This window comes from Macrotis lagotis, chromosome 1, assembly GCF_037893015.1.
Source record: "Macrotis lagotis isolate mMagLag1 chromosome 1, bilby.v1.9.chrom.fasta, whole genome shotgun sequence".
NCBI classification, from domain to species: Eukaryota; Metazoa; Chordata; class Mammalia; order Peramelemorphia; family Peramelidae; genus Macrotis; species Macrotis lagotis.
In genome coordinates, this window is record NC_133658.1 from 430,957,701 (window position 1) to 430,973,592 (window position 15,892).

Sequence of the window (15,892 nt, forward strand, 5' to 3'; positions counted from 1 at the left end):
GCATGTCACACAGCTGGGTAATTGTTGGGTGTATGGGGCTGGATATGGGCTCAGGTGCTCCTGGCTCCAGGGTTGGTGCTCCTTCTACTGCACCACCTGGCCATACCTACAATTATTACTATTATTTTTTTAATTTTAATTTTATTTTTTTCTCTTCCCTTTGCTTTATCGCTCAAGTGAGTCTATATTTTTGGGGGGAAGGGGTATTTTGTTTACTCTTAAACAAGAATATTTTATTAATGTATAAAAAACATTATTTGTACAAAATGAGAATAAATAAATATTAAATTTTTTAAAATAAAAAAAGAGTTTCTCCTCATATATTCACAAAGTTTCAGTCTAATTATTTAGAATCATCCTGACTCCATATACTTCTCAAGAATTAGGTCAGGAAAAACCCACCAGGTTGGTGGTAGTAGAAAAAGACAGGAGGTGACACATGACAGCTATATTGGAGGGTAGAAGCCAACTTAAATTAGCAACTCAGTAGATATTATAAGAAAAGAACAGAAAAGAATCAAAGGTTTCAAACACAGGTTTTCAAAGATTTCAAACAGAAGGTTCAAGATAAGGTTTCAAACATAGGAGTCTGAATGAATGATAGTTCCAGTGACAGAAATAGTAAGATCAGCAGGAAAAATAAGTTGAGTAGAGGTTGAAATACTAAGTTTAGTTTAAAACAAGTTGAATTTAAGGGTGGACATCAATTCAATTGAATAAATTCTGTGGTTTCCTTTCACATGAGCTGATGTCATTTTACTCTGATGACCTTCAGTTAGTACACTCTGAAGTCATATAAACTCTCCTTTCTGATAACGAGTATCTAACAATTCAGTGAAAACTGGTCTTAATAATGATAATCTCCCATTTAGAGGACAATTTTCTAAGGAGACAAGATAATATAGGAATAGGCATAACATTCACAGAAGAATGTTTCTAATATTTTGACCCAAATTACAAATAAAAACCATGGAAATTGACAAGGATACTGCTAGTTAAAGGAAAAGCAACTGTTTTTAAAATATGAAAGCATTGGCTTTAATTTTGTCAACAATAAAAGTTAACCTACAGGATGGTGGAAGGCAAATTGACCTTTAAAATGAAATAATAGAGCAAGATCAACATATAATTTTCTTTTGTGTGGAGAGATTCCAAGATGAATTTGAGGAGAAAAAAAGGAACAATCTCAGATGGCAAAAAAATAATGGTTATGGGTTAGGAATAAGAAAACCTAAGTCTGAGCTTTGGCTATGTCACTAACTTCTCTTTGAGACTTTGAATAACAGATGTCCCCATCTGGACCTCAATATCCCTACTTGTAAAATAAGGAGGTAAGACTAGGTACTCTGCAAGGTGTCTTAGGATTTTCAAATTCTGGGGATTTTAAGTGAAAGAAGAAATTCTAGTACCTTTTGGTGTGATTATTTAAGGCCTGTGAAATGCTGACTCCAGCCCAATCTATTTCAATATGTAGGATCTGACAAGCTTCAAGGCTCCAGGCCGATCTAAGGATAGCTATGTGACCTTGAACAAATCACTTAATTTCTCTGGGTGCTATTTTTCTACTTACATAAAATGAAACAGTTATATTAGATGATTTCTAAAGTCTCATCCAACTCTAAAGCCTCTGGTACCTCTAAATAATACAAGGTTATCCTCAGCCATGAACATTTCCAGTAGTCAAGTCTGGAATATGATTGGACCTAGGGAAAAGGTTTCTTTCTATATTCCATATCTGAGCCAGCAAACTCCTTTAGAGATAAGACTAAAAAACAAAATCTAATCATGGTATATAGCTCATAAACACAATTCAGAATAATCAAAATTTTCTCATCAAAAATAACATCTGATAATGATGTGTCAAGACATTATCTCTCAGATAAACATATCACTTAATTTAAGGAAACTTAGACTGAATTTACTATTATTTAGCTGCTGAATTTATTATTTTTAACCATTCCATCTGGCACTAGCCATGATTACTTAGTAAAATCAGTTCTATTGATTAAGATTATATATTTTTTGTCCTTCATTTTTTTCAAAGATCATAAAAAATAGAGGTGAGGGGGGCAACTAGGTGGCACAGTAGATAGAGTACTGACCTTGAAGTCAGGAGGACCTGAGCTCTGCCTAGCTGTGTGACCTTGGGCAAGTCAGTTAACCTCACTGCCTTAAATAAATTTAAAAAATTAAAAAGGAAAAATAGAGGTGAGGTCATGAGAAGCACATGATTTGGATTTGGGTGAGGGGATACTGTGCTATGTCACCAGTCTCACTTTCTCCTCTAGAGCAATTTGGGTCCAGTGACCAGATATGAAACAGGACAAGTGGAGATGGCCCTGGATGTGAGGCAATCAGAATTAAGTGACCTGCCCAAGGTCAAGTGTCTAGGCTAGATTCAAATTTTGATCCTCCTGACTCCAAAGCCAGTGCTCTAACCTAGCTGCCCTTAAAGATTATTTATATTAAGGAGTATCAATATGTTCCTCCCAACCCATTCCAATCTAGTAGCAGAGGAGTCATGAAATCTGTATCCAAATCCTAACTCTGCAAGTAACAAGCTGTTTTGGCCTGCAGTGGGTTACTCTACATCTCTCCTTCATAGCTATAAAATAGGGATATATGACTTAAACTCACTCAATTATTGTCATAAAAGGGTCTTGTAAATATTATTTCAATTGTTCACATGTATCTGACTTTTCATGACCCTGTGGACCATAGCACACCAAGACTGTACATGGGGTTTTCTTAGGAAAGATACTAGAGTGGTTTGCCATTTCCTTCTCCAGTAGATTAATGCACAGAGGTTAAATGACTTGCCCAGCTAGTGATTCACATAGCTAGCAAATGCCTGAGGTCAAGATTTGAACTTCAGTCTTCCTGACTACAGGTCCAAAGTCCTATCCAGTGAGTCATGTAGCTGCCTCTTACACAGCCTAGAGGAATTTGCTTTTATTATTATTAAAATATAAATTCCTGATATTTGTATGGTTCTATTTCATTTTTGAAGTATATTATGAAACCTTTCCTGATCTCAACTACCAGTGCCCTACTTCTCAAAATGCCTTATATTTAATTAGTTTATATTTTTCTCTCTACATTTATTATGTGTATATTTACATATTTTCTGGTTGTCTTGCCTTTTAGAATATAAATTTTTTGAATATATTTGTATCACCTGCATTGAGCACAGTGTTAGACACATGGTAGGGCCTAATAAATATTTGCTGATTAATTTCACAGTCATTATCTCATTTTGATTCCTACACAACATTCCTGTGAGAGATGTAGGGAAGGTATTGCTGTTCTTATTTTAAGGAGACAGCAGCTAAGACTCAGAGAGAAGGAATTTATCCAAGGTCATAAAGTATAGCATGAGGTTTCTACATAAAGGTAAATTACTATAGCAGAGTTATACAATGTTGACCAGTTTCAATTGCTGGCCATCCCTCAACTTGCTTCTTGGTTTATAACTATAATTATGCTCAGCATCCTATATTCTAGAATAATCTAGGCTTATTTTCCTCCTTAATAAAATTGCAACCTTTGTTATTAATTGATCAATTAGCTTAACCCCCCCAGTTTATTAGATATTATTTAGTAAATTGGAGATACCACTTCCACAGAAGCAGTCATTTATAGCTCTCTGTGTATTAAAATTAAAATTCCTGTGTATTAAACAACTTATATCAAAATTAAAATTATTATCCATCTCATTAACACTTACTAACAATATAATTAATAATAACTCAGAGATATAACTACTTATAATATTTTAACTGTGAGAAAGATTACAACCAAAGGTAACTCTAATCATTTTTATAACTGCAAATGACTTCTCCTTACTTCTAGAAAGTTTTGCCCCCTATTTCATTTGCCCTGGTTCACAATAAGCTAATGATACATTACAACCAAATGTAACTTTATCATCAAAACTTTCTAATGTAACATTATTATTCCAATCATTCAAGATATGAATTTGGGGGACAGCAAGAATAAGAGCTATGATTTCAACCAGTTAATTTCACAGTTTGCCAATCTGCTTACTGTCACATTCCTTATATAAACACTAATTAGGTGATGGGGGGCCCTATCTTTTTTTAAAGTTAATTTCTTAAATAAAATCAGCTTAAAATGGCCTTCTCTGAATTTTACAAGTTGTCATAGCCAAAAAAAATTATCACCAGATATGTGATGTGTCTCTTTGTACTTCTAAGCAAGTTCTAGCGAAGATGGTGCTCAGTAAACAGATAGTCTGTCTTAACACTTTTCCATGATGGAACTATGTCCAAAGAGCTATAGAACTATGCATACCCTTTGACCCAACAATACCACCACTTAGGTCTAAATCCCAAAGACACCAAAGGAAAAGGAAAAGTATCTTTATATACAAAAATATTTAAGAAGTTGTTTTTGTGGTGACAAAGAATTGGAAATTAAAAAGATGCCCATCCAGGGGTAAACAATTCAAGTTGTACATAATTGTAATAGAATACTATTGTACTATAAGAAATGATGTGCAGAATATTTTTAGAAAAATCTGTGAAGACATATAAACTATTGTATTTTGTTTTGTTTTGTTTTTTTGGTTTGGGGTTTTTTTTTAGGTTTTTGCAAGGTATATGGGGTTAAGTGGCTTGCCCAAGGCCACACAGCCAGGTAATTATTAACAGTCTGAGGCTGGATCTGAACTCAGGTACTCCTGACTCCAGGGCTGGCACTCTATCCAATGCACCACTTAGCCACCCCAAACTATTGTAAAATGAAGTGAGCAAAACCAAGAGAATTTTGTATATAGTAACAGCAATATTGTAACTAAGCTCAACTATGAAAGACTTTTATCAATTCTAATCAACTGGATAGATACAAGACAATTCTGAAGGACTAGTGATGAAAAATTACATCCACTTTCAAAGAGAGAAATGATTAATTCTGAGTACAGAATGAAGCATAATTTTTTCACTTTACTTTTTTGTTTATTTTTTAACAACATGCAAATATGTTTTCATGATTTCACATGTATAATTGATAGCATTTTGCTTGCCTACTCAGTGAATGGTAGAGGAACTGGAGAAAGGAAGAGAATTAAGGACTCAAAATTTTTAAATATGAATTTTAAAAATAAACAATAGATTTATTCCAAACTAATAAGATCACATATCTACTTGAAAACATTTGAGTACCATGGCCATTAACATGGTTTTTTAAAAACCATTATCTTGTTATGTAATTTTGCAATCTCTTATACTTTATTTTTCTTCCTTAAGGATATGGCTTCTCTCTCATCACATTCAACTCAGATCAATTTATACCTTGGAAACAATGTAAAGACTAACAGACTACCTTCTGTGCGGGGTAGGAGGAGGGAAGCAAGAATAGGGGAAAAATTGTAAAACTCAAAATTAATAAAATCTTTCTAAAGAAAAACAATATGATTTTTTAAAGTGCTTTGAGTGCCACAGTAGTTACCAAAACAAAATTAGGAGAACAAAATTATACTCAAAGTTAAAAGAAAAAGACCACATTTATGGTAATGAAGTTACCAAAGTCCTTGTTTATTTTAACTCTAATGTTTATTTTATTGTTAGTATAACCTGTGTATCAACAGGAAATGAGCCTGTGATGCAACAGACCCAAGAAACAATTTGCTGGTGGGAGAGAGCCTTATACTATCTCTCTGCCTCATCTTCCCCTCAATTAAAGTCTACTCTTTCCATGAACACAATGGAAGTATAACTGTGGTTTATGGAGGAAAGGTTTTTAAGCTACTGTTATTTCTATGATGTTTTAGTAAATGTCTTTCCTAAGAATCATTTTTGTTTACTGGTTGACCGCTACTGACTGAAATTCATTAATAGAGGTTCATGAATTGTAGTAATAGAAGAAGCTATCGAAAGGGTAACCAATAACTCAAGGCAGAAGCTGTCCTCTGGGAATCAAACCCATGAGTGCAAGTGCAAGTGCAGTAAGACTAACCCCAAGAAGGTGGTCAGATGAATATTTTTAGCCACAGCATTTTATAAAATATCACTGATAAGATGTGGAAAGGATATGGTCTATAGCCATGAATGTAGAAGCATGACATAAATGGTAAGAATACTAAATTCAAATTTAAAAAGCTATTAAGACTTTTCTGTTACTTCTAAACTCTAAGTTAGTACTTCACAAATTTGAACTTCCATTCCCTCATCTTTAAGATGAGTATAATACTTGTACTGCCCAGCCTCACAGTGATACTGTGAGGAACAATCATATTAACCAGACAATTCACTTTTAGATAAGGTTCTTGCTAAGACAATTTAGTATAAACAATTGACACAAAACAGTCCTCAAAGGCATTCTCCCACAAATACATACAATATACACATGGAGTATGCATGTAAACTTAAGAGAGACCATTTTTGGCAAAGTGGTAACTCACTATTTCAGTACTTGAAGTCCCATTCTCCTTTTTAGAGCCTCCATGAAGTTCCCTTTAGGTGTAGCCACTCTGTAAAGAGGGTTGCTCAGTCTGGATCCATTCCTTTCTATAGTCCAAGGTATTCTTCTCTAAGGTGTCAAATTCATTGAAATTGCTGCTGCCCTTGGCTGACCAACTTTATTCATCCATTCCCAGCACCTACCTCTCTGATGACTATTCTTACTGTTGCTATTTTTCATAGGACTTCTTAACTGACCCAAACTTACCCAAACCAAGACACAAAGGCAGCCATACATTAAATAATCATTGTCCAGAGTTGGAGACAAAAGAACCAACCTTCCACCATGCTGCTCCCAGGAAGGCAGTTCAAATTAGTCCTATCTCTCTGTTGTTACAAAGGAAAAAGAGCAATGCCCACTTAGTTCCAATTCAACAATCTCCAAGATATGATTTCTTATAGGACTCCAATGTTTTGAAAATCTTTTAACATCTCACAATGTGAGACTTTCATCACACACAGGAGAAATGACAAGTTATTTATTGCTACATGGACTGACTTTCCATAGGCCAGTCTTTCTCTACTTAACTTAATTCTTCCATCTCACTCACCCTACGTATCTTTTAGGCTGTAAAATCTTACTATTTCTACCTCTACAAAATCTACCACATCTGTCCCCTTCTTTCTAACCACATAGTTCAATTAGGAGGCCTGAAGAAGTTCATCAGTATTAATGTCAGTTCCACGACAGCGTGCATGCCCGCTTTCTGGATAGTGAACAATGCTCTCAAGATTTCCCTGTCAACAAAGGAGTGAAACAATGAGTTGTCCTTGCTCCTGTGCTTTTTTAGCATGGTGTTTTCATCTATGTTATCAAATGCCTTCAATGAGGATGAACATGGCCTCAAGGTCAGTTACTGCACTGATGGCAACTTGAAAAGGTTATAAGCCAAGACCAAAATGGAGAGAGCGTGGTGCATGGTCTTCTGTTTGCAGATGATGGCACTCAATGCAGCCTTCAAAGCTGAGATGCAACAAAGTATGAATCTATTCTCTGCTGCTTGTGCTAATTTTGGTCTAAAAATTAATATTAAAGAAAAACACAAGTATTCCATCAGCCAGCACTGCATCATCCATATGTGGAACCATTGTTTGGAGAAGCTTTGAATACAATGGATAAGTTCACTTTTGGCAGTGTCCTTTCCAGGGAGGTACATATTGATAATGAGGTTGATAAACACATTGCCAGAGCTAACTCAGTTTTGGAAAGGCTCCAAAAGAAAGTGTGAGAGAGAAGAGATATTAGACTAACTACCAAACTCAAGGTCTACAGAACCATTGTGCTGACTCTTTGCTGTATGCCTGTGAAAACTAGGCCGTCTACCAGCACCATGCCAGGAAATTTCCATTTAAATTATCTTAGGAAGATTCTGAAGGTATCTGGCAGGAGAAGATACTGAGGTCCTTTCTTGAGCTAAATGTTACCACAGAGAGGCAATTATGGAGGGTTTTCCACGTTTAGAATGCCAAATGGAGAACACACTCAGGGCAGGTGCTCACAAAGGGGTGAATACTCTTAAGTTCTCTTAAAGAACTCTAGAATTACGGGCAGCTAGATGAATAGAGCACTGGCCCTGGAGTCAGAAGTGCCCGAGTTCAAAACTGGCCTCAGACACATAATAATTACCTAGCTGTGTGGCCTTGGGCAAGCCACTTAACCCCATTGCCTTGCAAAAACAACAAAAACAAACAAAAAAAGAACTCTAAAATTCATTGTGCAGCATAGGAGACACTGACACAGCATGACTTGCCCTCATCAGAGTGCTGTGCTCTATGAGCAAGGCAGAATAGAAGCAGCTCAAAAGAAACATGAACTCCATAAGATTAAACAACCCAAGTGTCCACATGGACTTTGTGCCCAACCTGTGGGAGAGGATTCCAAGCTCATATTGTCTGATCAATCACAGTTGGATAAACTAACTTGTCTCTAACCTAGAGATGTCATTTTGGTCTTCTTCAATAACAAGGAACAAGAATCAACCAACCCACCCAGTCACCACCCCAGTTCAAGGTCTTATCACTTCATCCCTCTTAATATTCCTCTTTATTGGCTTCCCTGTCACAATTCTCTCCCCAATCCAATTCATCCAGGATAATTTTCCTGAAGCACAGATCCATCTACTATCAATTTACCTCTTAATAATATAGTGGTTCCTTGGGGTGGCTAGGTGGCGCAGTTGATAGAGCATTGGTCCTGGAGTCAGGAGTGCCTGAGTTCAAATCCAACCTCAGACACTTAATAATTACCTAGCTGTGTGGCCTTGGGCAAGCCACTTAACCCCATTGCCTTGAAAAACAAAAACAAAAAAAACCCATAATAATAATAATATAGTGGTTCCCTATTACCTCTAGGATTAAATATTTGACATTTCAAATCTTTCACAATGTGGATCATACCTACCTTTCCAATCCTCTTATACATCATTCCTTTTTTACTGTTCCTCATACATGGCAAGAAACACCATATTCTTTGCACTGATTGTTTCCCATGTTTCTCTACTTAACTCCACCTTTTGGAATTCCTAGAATCCTTTGAAATTCTTCTCAAATATCACCTGAAGTCTTTCCTGACTGCCCCAGCTGCCAATGTCCTCCTCACTAAAACACCTTTCATTTCTTTTCTACATATCAATATATTCATATTGCTATCCTCAATAGAACATGATCTTCTTGATGTATAAAGATTGCTTTTCACTTATTCATTTGTAAACTGGGCACTTAGCACCATATCAACTTCCCTATGAATTTGCAAGGGTCCCTAGAAATGCATGGGTCATAGGAGGTGAGACTTGTAGAAATAAATCACCCCAGAATATGGTCCATTCTATATGAAGATTCTATTTATAAAATAGGAATGAAAATATGATCTATGCAAAGGACAGATTGCAAATCACTGGTGAAATGATTTAAGCTCTGCACATTCATTTGGGCAAAGATAATATGAAAGCAGCTAAGTGATATAGGAACAGTGATGAACCTGGAATCAAAAAGACCTGAGTTCAAATCTAGCCTCAAACACTAATTAGCTAAGGGACCCTGAATAGGTCATTTAACCTCTATCAGTCTCAGTTTCCTCATCTATAAAATGCAGACAATAAAAGCACCTACCTCTTGTGGTTGATGTGAGTATAAAATGTAATAATGCCTATATTATAGGGTTGTAGTAAGGACAAAAAAAAGATAATATTTGTAAAGAATTTTGTAAATCTTAAATAAATGCTAGCTAATATTAGTAGTTATTAAGCCAGCCTATTATTATCAAAACTAGGAACTTTGGTGGTAAAACTATGAATTTCCATTTGGGAAAGCAGTTTGGAAAAATGTAAATTAAATGGATAAAATGTTCATATACTTTGGCCTAGAGATTCCGCTGCTAGGCATATATTTCAAATGGTCACTGGTTTTAAAAAAAGTATATATATATATATATATACACACACATATATATATACACACACATATATATATACACACACACACACACACATATACTGCAGTACTTTTACGGTAGTAAAAAAATTTGAAATAAAGTCAATATCTAACAATTGGGGAATGACTAAAAATTTTAAATAAAGGAATATTAATTAATATTCTATATGAAATAAGTATAATAAATATAAAAAAGCACAGTAATCCTTATATGAACTGATATAGAGTAAAGTAAACAGAGTCTTGTAAACACAGTGATTACAACAATGTAAATGTAAAGTACAACACAAAATAATCTAAGCTATCTGTCCCAAATAAGAACAAGCATGGCCTTTGCAGAAATAGGAGGTTCACAAGTATGGAATGTTACACATATTTTCAGATTTTTCCAATGTATTAATCAGTTTTGTCAAATTTTTTCATTAAAAAATTTTTCTTTGCTAGGAGGGAGGGAGGGAAAGACCCATGAGGAAATGTAGGAAATATATAGACAAAAGATTTCATCCAACAGTCAGGCTTAGGAGCCAACAGGGTGGGAGCACACTCCTAACTACTTGTCTTGTTCTAGCTTAGTCCTCAAAGCCATCATCCAGGAAGTAATTCCTGTGCATAAGGCTAGCCATCTCCACTGGTCCCTTCAACTGTCAACGATCGATCTTCCACACACAGGACAGGCAAGTCAACCTAGATCAAGCAGCAGGTGACTGAAATAGGATACAGTATGTGCCAAGCAAGTCCAACCGTCGCAACCACCTCCATCACCACCTTCCCTCAAACCCTGTCCCAGACAGCCTAGAACCCTGGACCCAAGAGCCTTGAGAAAAGTAATGCTTCCCACCCATCCTGAGGAGTGGAGATACAACTTGGAAATTGCTCTGATGGGTCAACATCAGAAACTTTTATGATTTTTTTTCAATGAAAATCTTATTAAAGTAGAAACATTAACACCTGCTCTGATGTCACACCCTAATCATGGGAATTTTCCATCTAACTTGCAACTGAAATCTTCCATATGTCTCGTCTCTTACATAAGAATGTGAACTCATTGAGAACAGGAAATGTTTTACTTTTCTATTGTTATCACCAGCACCGTATTTTATACATACTAAGTACCTAATAAATGTTTTATTCATTTAGTGATAAAAAAAATTATTTAGGAAAAAAAAAGAAAAAGCATGTTACAAAAGTATGAACAAGTTTAACCTCCAAAAAGAGCTATCAGAGATGAGATATGCAAAGATGCCTGCCTCCTCCTACAACTCTGCATAAAAGGAGTGAACAGACAAGGAATGCTGAGCATATTTTATCAGATTTTTTTCAATTGTTTTCTTATTTTTTCTTTTTTTTGCTGATTTTTTTCTTATTTTTTTCCTTAAAAATATGTGTTGTGTGGGATGACTGAGAGGAACAGGAGAGAAATGGGGACTATTTGGGCTATATAAAAACAAAATATATCAAAAATTTAGATTGTAAAAAGATATCGAAGTACAGCTATAATCCTATGTTGTGGTAGGTAGAAACCAAGTCTATTGAAGAATTCTCCCACTTCACAACAAGGGGCATACTATAACGGTTATGTAAGTGGGCTCCCTGATGTGGAATCAACAAGGCTTCACAAGTAGCTACTATTTCAGCTGGTTTTAATTCCTTGTGTGTGTGTATGTATATATATATATATATATATATATATATATATATATATATGTATATATGTATGTATATATGTACATATAGACATAGGAATATACAGGAGTTAAAACAGTTAAAACCAGCTATAATATTGTCAGGGGGCACATCTGTAATCACTCTACATAATAGTACATATGAATATATGGATAGATAGATAGATAGATAGATAGATAGATAGATAGATGATAGATAGATATAATAGACCTTCAATTCATTGGAGATCATTATGGTCCTTTATTGAGTGTGACTCTATCCATGGAGACATTCACCATTTGCAAAGTCACTTAAGACAAATCTTATTATGTACCCTGATTAAGTATCACTTTGGTCTGATCATATCCCCTCCCTACTCAATAAACTTCAGTGCCTCTTTATTACTTTCAGGATCAAACATAAAATCTTCTATTTAGCATTCAAAATCTTCATAATCTATTTAACTCCACCAAACCTTTTGAGTCTTCTTTTACATTACATTCCCCCTCCTTTGATACAAAAACATTGGCCTCCCTGCTGTTCCAGGAACAAGACACTCCACTCCCTTCTCTCCAGACATTTTAGCTGTTACCCAAATCTGAAATGTTCTTCCTCATCACTGTCCCCTGGCTTTTCCTTCAAGTCCTAACTAAAATCCCACTTTCTACAAAAAACTTTTCTCAATCCCTCTAAATTCCAAAGACTTTGCTTATTTCCTATTTATCTTGTACATAATTTTTTTGCACATTTTTGTTTTCTTATTGCTTCCCTCTTTGGATTGTGAACTCCTTGAGGAACTTATCTTTGCTTTTCTTTGTAACCCCAGCACTTAGTATAGTATAGTGCCTATACATATATATATATATATATATATATATATCAAGTGCCTAATAAATACTTATTTACTGACTGAAATATGGACCAGGACAAAACTATTTGAGAAGGTAATTATAAAGGTTCGAGTACAATAGGGGTGGGGAATCATTTTTTCTACCAAAGGTCATTTGGATATTTATATCATTCATGGGTCATATAAAATTATCAACTAAAAAATTAACCTGCTATATTTAGTCAAATATTTAATTAATTCACTCTGAAAAAGCTCCTAAATTTATTGAATTTCAAGGCCCACCTAAGGTTGCCGTGGCTGTGCCAAACCAAATGATTTCTTGGGGCCCTAGGGGCTGGTGAGCTGGACCTTCTCTGCAGCTGAACACGCACAGAACTTTTCGAAGTAAAATATCATTCCTAAAAGATTACAGGGAATCATCCATACTCTATGATTGCAAGGCACAGATGTGTTAAAGGATTTTCAGAATCAAGTTTATAATAAGCATTCATTCAGCACCTCTGACAATACCAAGCACTGTGCTGGAGATAAAAAGAAAGGCAAAGACAATGGCTTCATTCAAAAAGCTGAGACATTAGTATCTTGTTCAAACAAGAAGTGGACAGAGACCTATTTAAGGTCTCTTTCAAAAGGCTATGTCTCTTTTCAGAAAAAGCCTGGAGATTACAAAACTTCACCTGAAAGCAAAAGGTAAACATCTTGCTATTGGAATACTGAGTCACATAGCAACAATATGCTTGGTAACCCACTCAAGAGCAAAGGGGAACGTCTCCCCACCCTGTCAATGTCACAATCTTTTTTTTAAAGATGTCAGATACAGAAGAGAAAAACTGTCCTCCAAAACAGAAAACTGCAAAGTATAAGGAGGCATATAGAGAGCCAACTAAGTTTCTTAAGAAAAAATTGTTGAAAAGAAATATCATTCAAACCAAGATGTGGAAGTCAAATGGAGTCATACCTCATCCTCCAAAGAAGACATTTAAAAAAAAAAAACACAAAGTGACAATAGCTTTTAATATCTATGGCTTTGAAGAATACTCCAAATCTGAGAAGAAACTATTTCAGCTACCACCTACACAAATTTGAATCAAAAATACTACTTATGTTAGAGTCCCTTCTGGCCACACTATTAGGAGTCACCCTTCCTGGAATTTTAGTTGGCTGGGAATGGTGATTACTATTTTTTTTAGTTTGGTTTTTTTTTTGCAAGGCAATGGGGTTAAGTGACTTGCCCAAGGCCACACAGCTAAGTAATTATTAAGTGTCTGAGGCTGGATTTGAACTCAGGTACTCTTGACTCCAGGGCCGGTGCTCTATCCACTGTGCCATCTAGCCGCCTTGGTGATTACTATTTAAATCTGAATAAAAACAAGTTCTACTTCAACCATAAAATCATAAAGAAAGATGAAACAAGAGAGGGCAAAACAAGTCATTGATCAGGTAGCTCATTGCTTCTAATTACAAAAACTCTCTGTGATCCTAGGTGAACACTTACCTCATTAGTCAGAGCAACAAGCCCTTCAAGGTTTGTGTTGAATTGGTATTCAATGACATAGCAGATTAGGTGGCTAAATAGATGGAGCACTGGGCCTGGAGTCAGAAAGACCCATCTTCCTGAGTTTTAATCCAACCTCAGACACTAGTTGTTTGGGCAAGTCACTTAACCCTTTTTTGCTTCAGTTTCTTCATCTGTAAAATGAGATGGAGATAATTAAATACCAAATTAGAAATCCTAAAAATTAAAGGAGAAAATAATAAAATTGAAAGCAAGAAAATTATTGAACTAATAAACAAAACCAAGAGTTGGTTTTATGAAAAAAATTAATAAAATTGATAAACCTTTGGTTAATTTGATTTTAAAAAAGAAAGAAGAAAACCAAATTACCAGTTTCATAAATGAAAAAGGTGAACGCACCACCAATGAGGAGGAAATTAAAATAATAATTCAGAATTATTTTGACCACAGTGTGCCAATAAATTTGATAATCTAAGTGAAATGGATGACTATTTATGAAAATATAAGTTGTCCAGGTTAAATGAAAAGGAAATTAAATACCTAAATAACCCTTTCTCAGAAAAAGAAATTCAACAAGCTGTCATTGAACTCCCTAGGAAAAATCTCCAGGGCCACATGGTTTCACAGGTGCATTCTAACAAGCATTTAAGGAACAATTGGTTCCAATTCTATATAAACTACTGGAAAAATAGGTAAAGGCCTAACTTCTTCTTGGACACCATTATGGTACTGATACCTAAACCAGGAAGAGTCAAAACAGAGAAAGAAAATTATAGACCAATTTCCCTGATGAATATGGAGCAAAAATCTTAAAATCTTAGCAAAGCAATTACAGCAAGTTATCACTAGGATAATTCTATGATCAAGCAGGATTTATCCCAGGAATTCAGGGTTGGTTCAATATAAGGAAAACTGTTATTTAACTATATCAATAACAAACCTATCAGAAATCATATGATTATATCAATAGATGCTGAAATAGCCTTTGACAAATACAACACCCATTCCTACTAAAAACACTAGAGAGTGGGGGCAGCTAGGCAGCACTCTTTGCAGATGACATGATGGCATACCTAAAGAATCCTAAAAAATCCCCTAAAAAACTACTAGGGGAAAAAAAAACTAAAAAGGGCAGCTAGGTGGCTCAGTGGATAGAGCACCGGCCCTGGAGCCAGGAGTACCTGAGTTCAAATCCAGCCTCAGACACTTAATTACCTAGCTATGTGGCCTTGAGCAAGCCATTTAACCCCACTGCCTTGCAAAAAAAAAAACCCTAAAAAAATAAATAAAATAAAAACCTACTAGAAACAATTAGCAACTTTAGCAAAGTTGCAGGATATAAAATAAACCCATATAAATCTTTAGCATTTCTATACATTACTAGCAAGATACAGCAGCAAGATCTAGAAAGAGAAATTCCATTTAAAGTAACTTCAGATAATATAAAATACTTGGGATTCTACCTGCCAAGGCAGACTCAGAAACTGTATGAAAAGAACTATAAAGCACTTTTCACACAAATAAAATCAGATTTAAATAACTGGGCAAATATCAACTGCTCATGGATAGGCTGGGCTAATATAATAAAAATGACAATTCTACCTAAATTAAACTACCTATTTAGTGCCTTACCAATCAAACTTCAAAAAAATTACTTTAATGAGCTGGAAAAAGTTGTAACTAAATTCATATAGAGAAACAAAAAGTCAAAAATATCTAGGGATTCAATGAAAAAGGACAAAAGAAGATGGCTTAGCCTTATCAGATCTAAAATTATATTATCAAGCATCAGTCATCAAAACTTTCTGGTATTGGCTAAGAAACAGAGTGGATCAGTGGGATAGATTAGGTGCAAAAGAGACAGCAAAAAACAATTATAGTAATCTGCTGTTTGATAAACCCAAATAGTCCACCTTCTGGGATTAAAAACTCTCTCTTTAATAAAAGCTGTTGGGA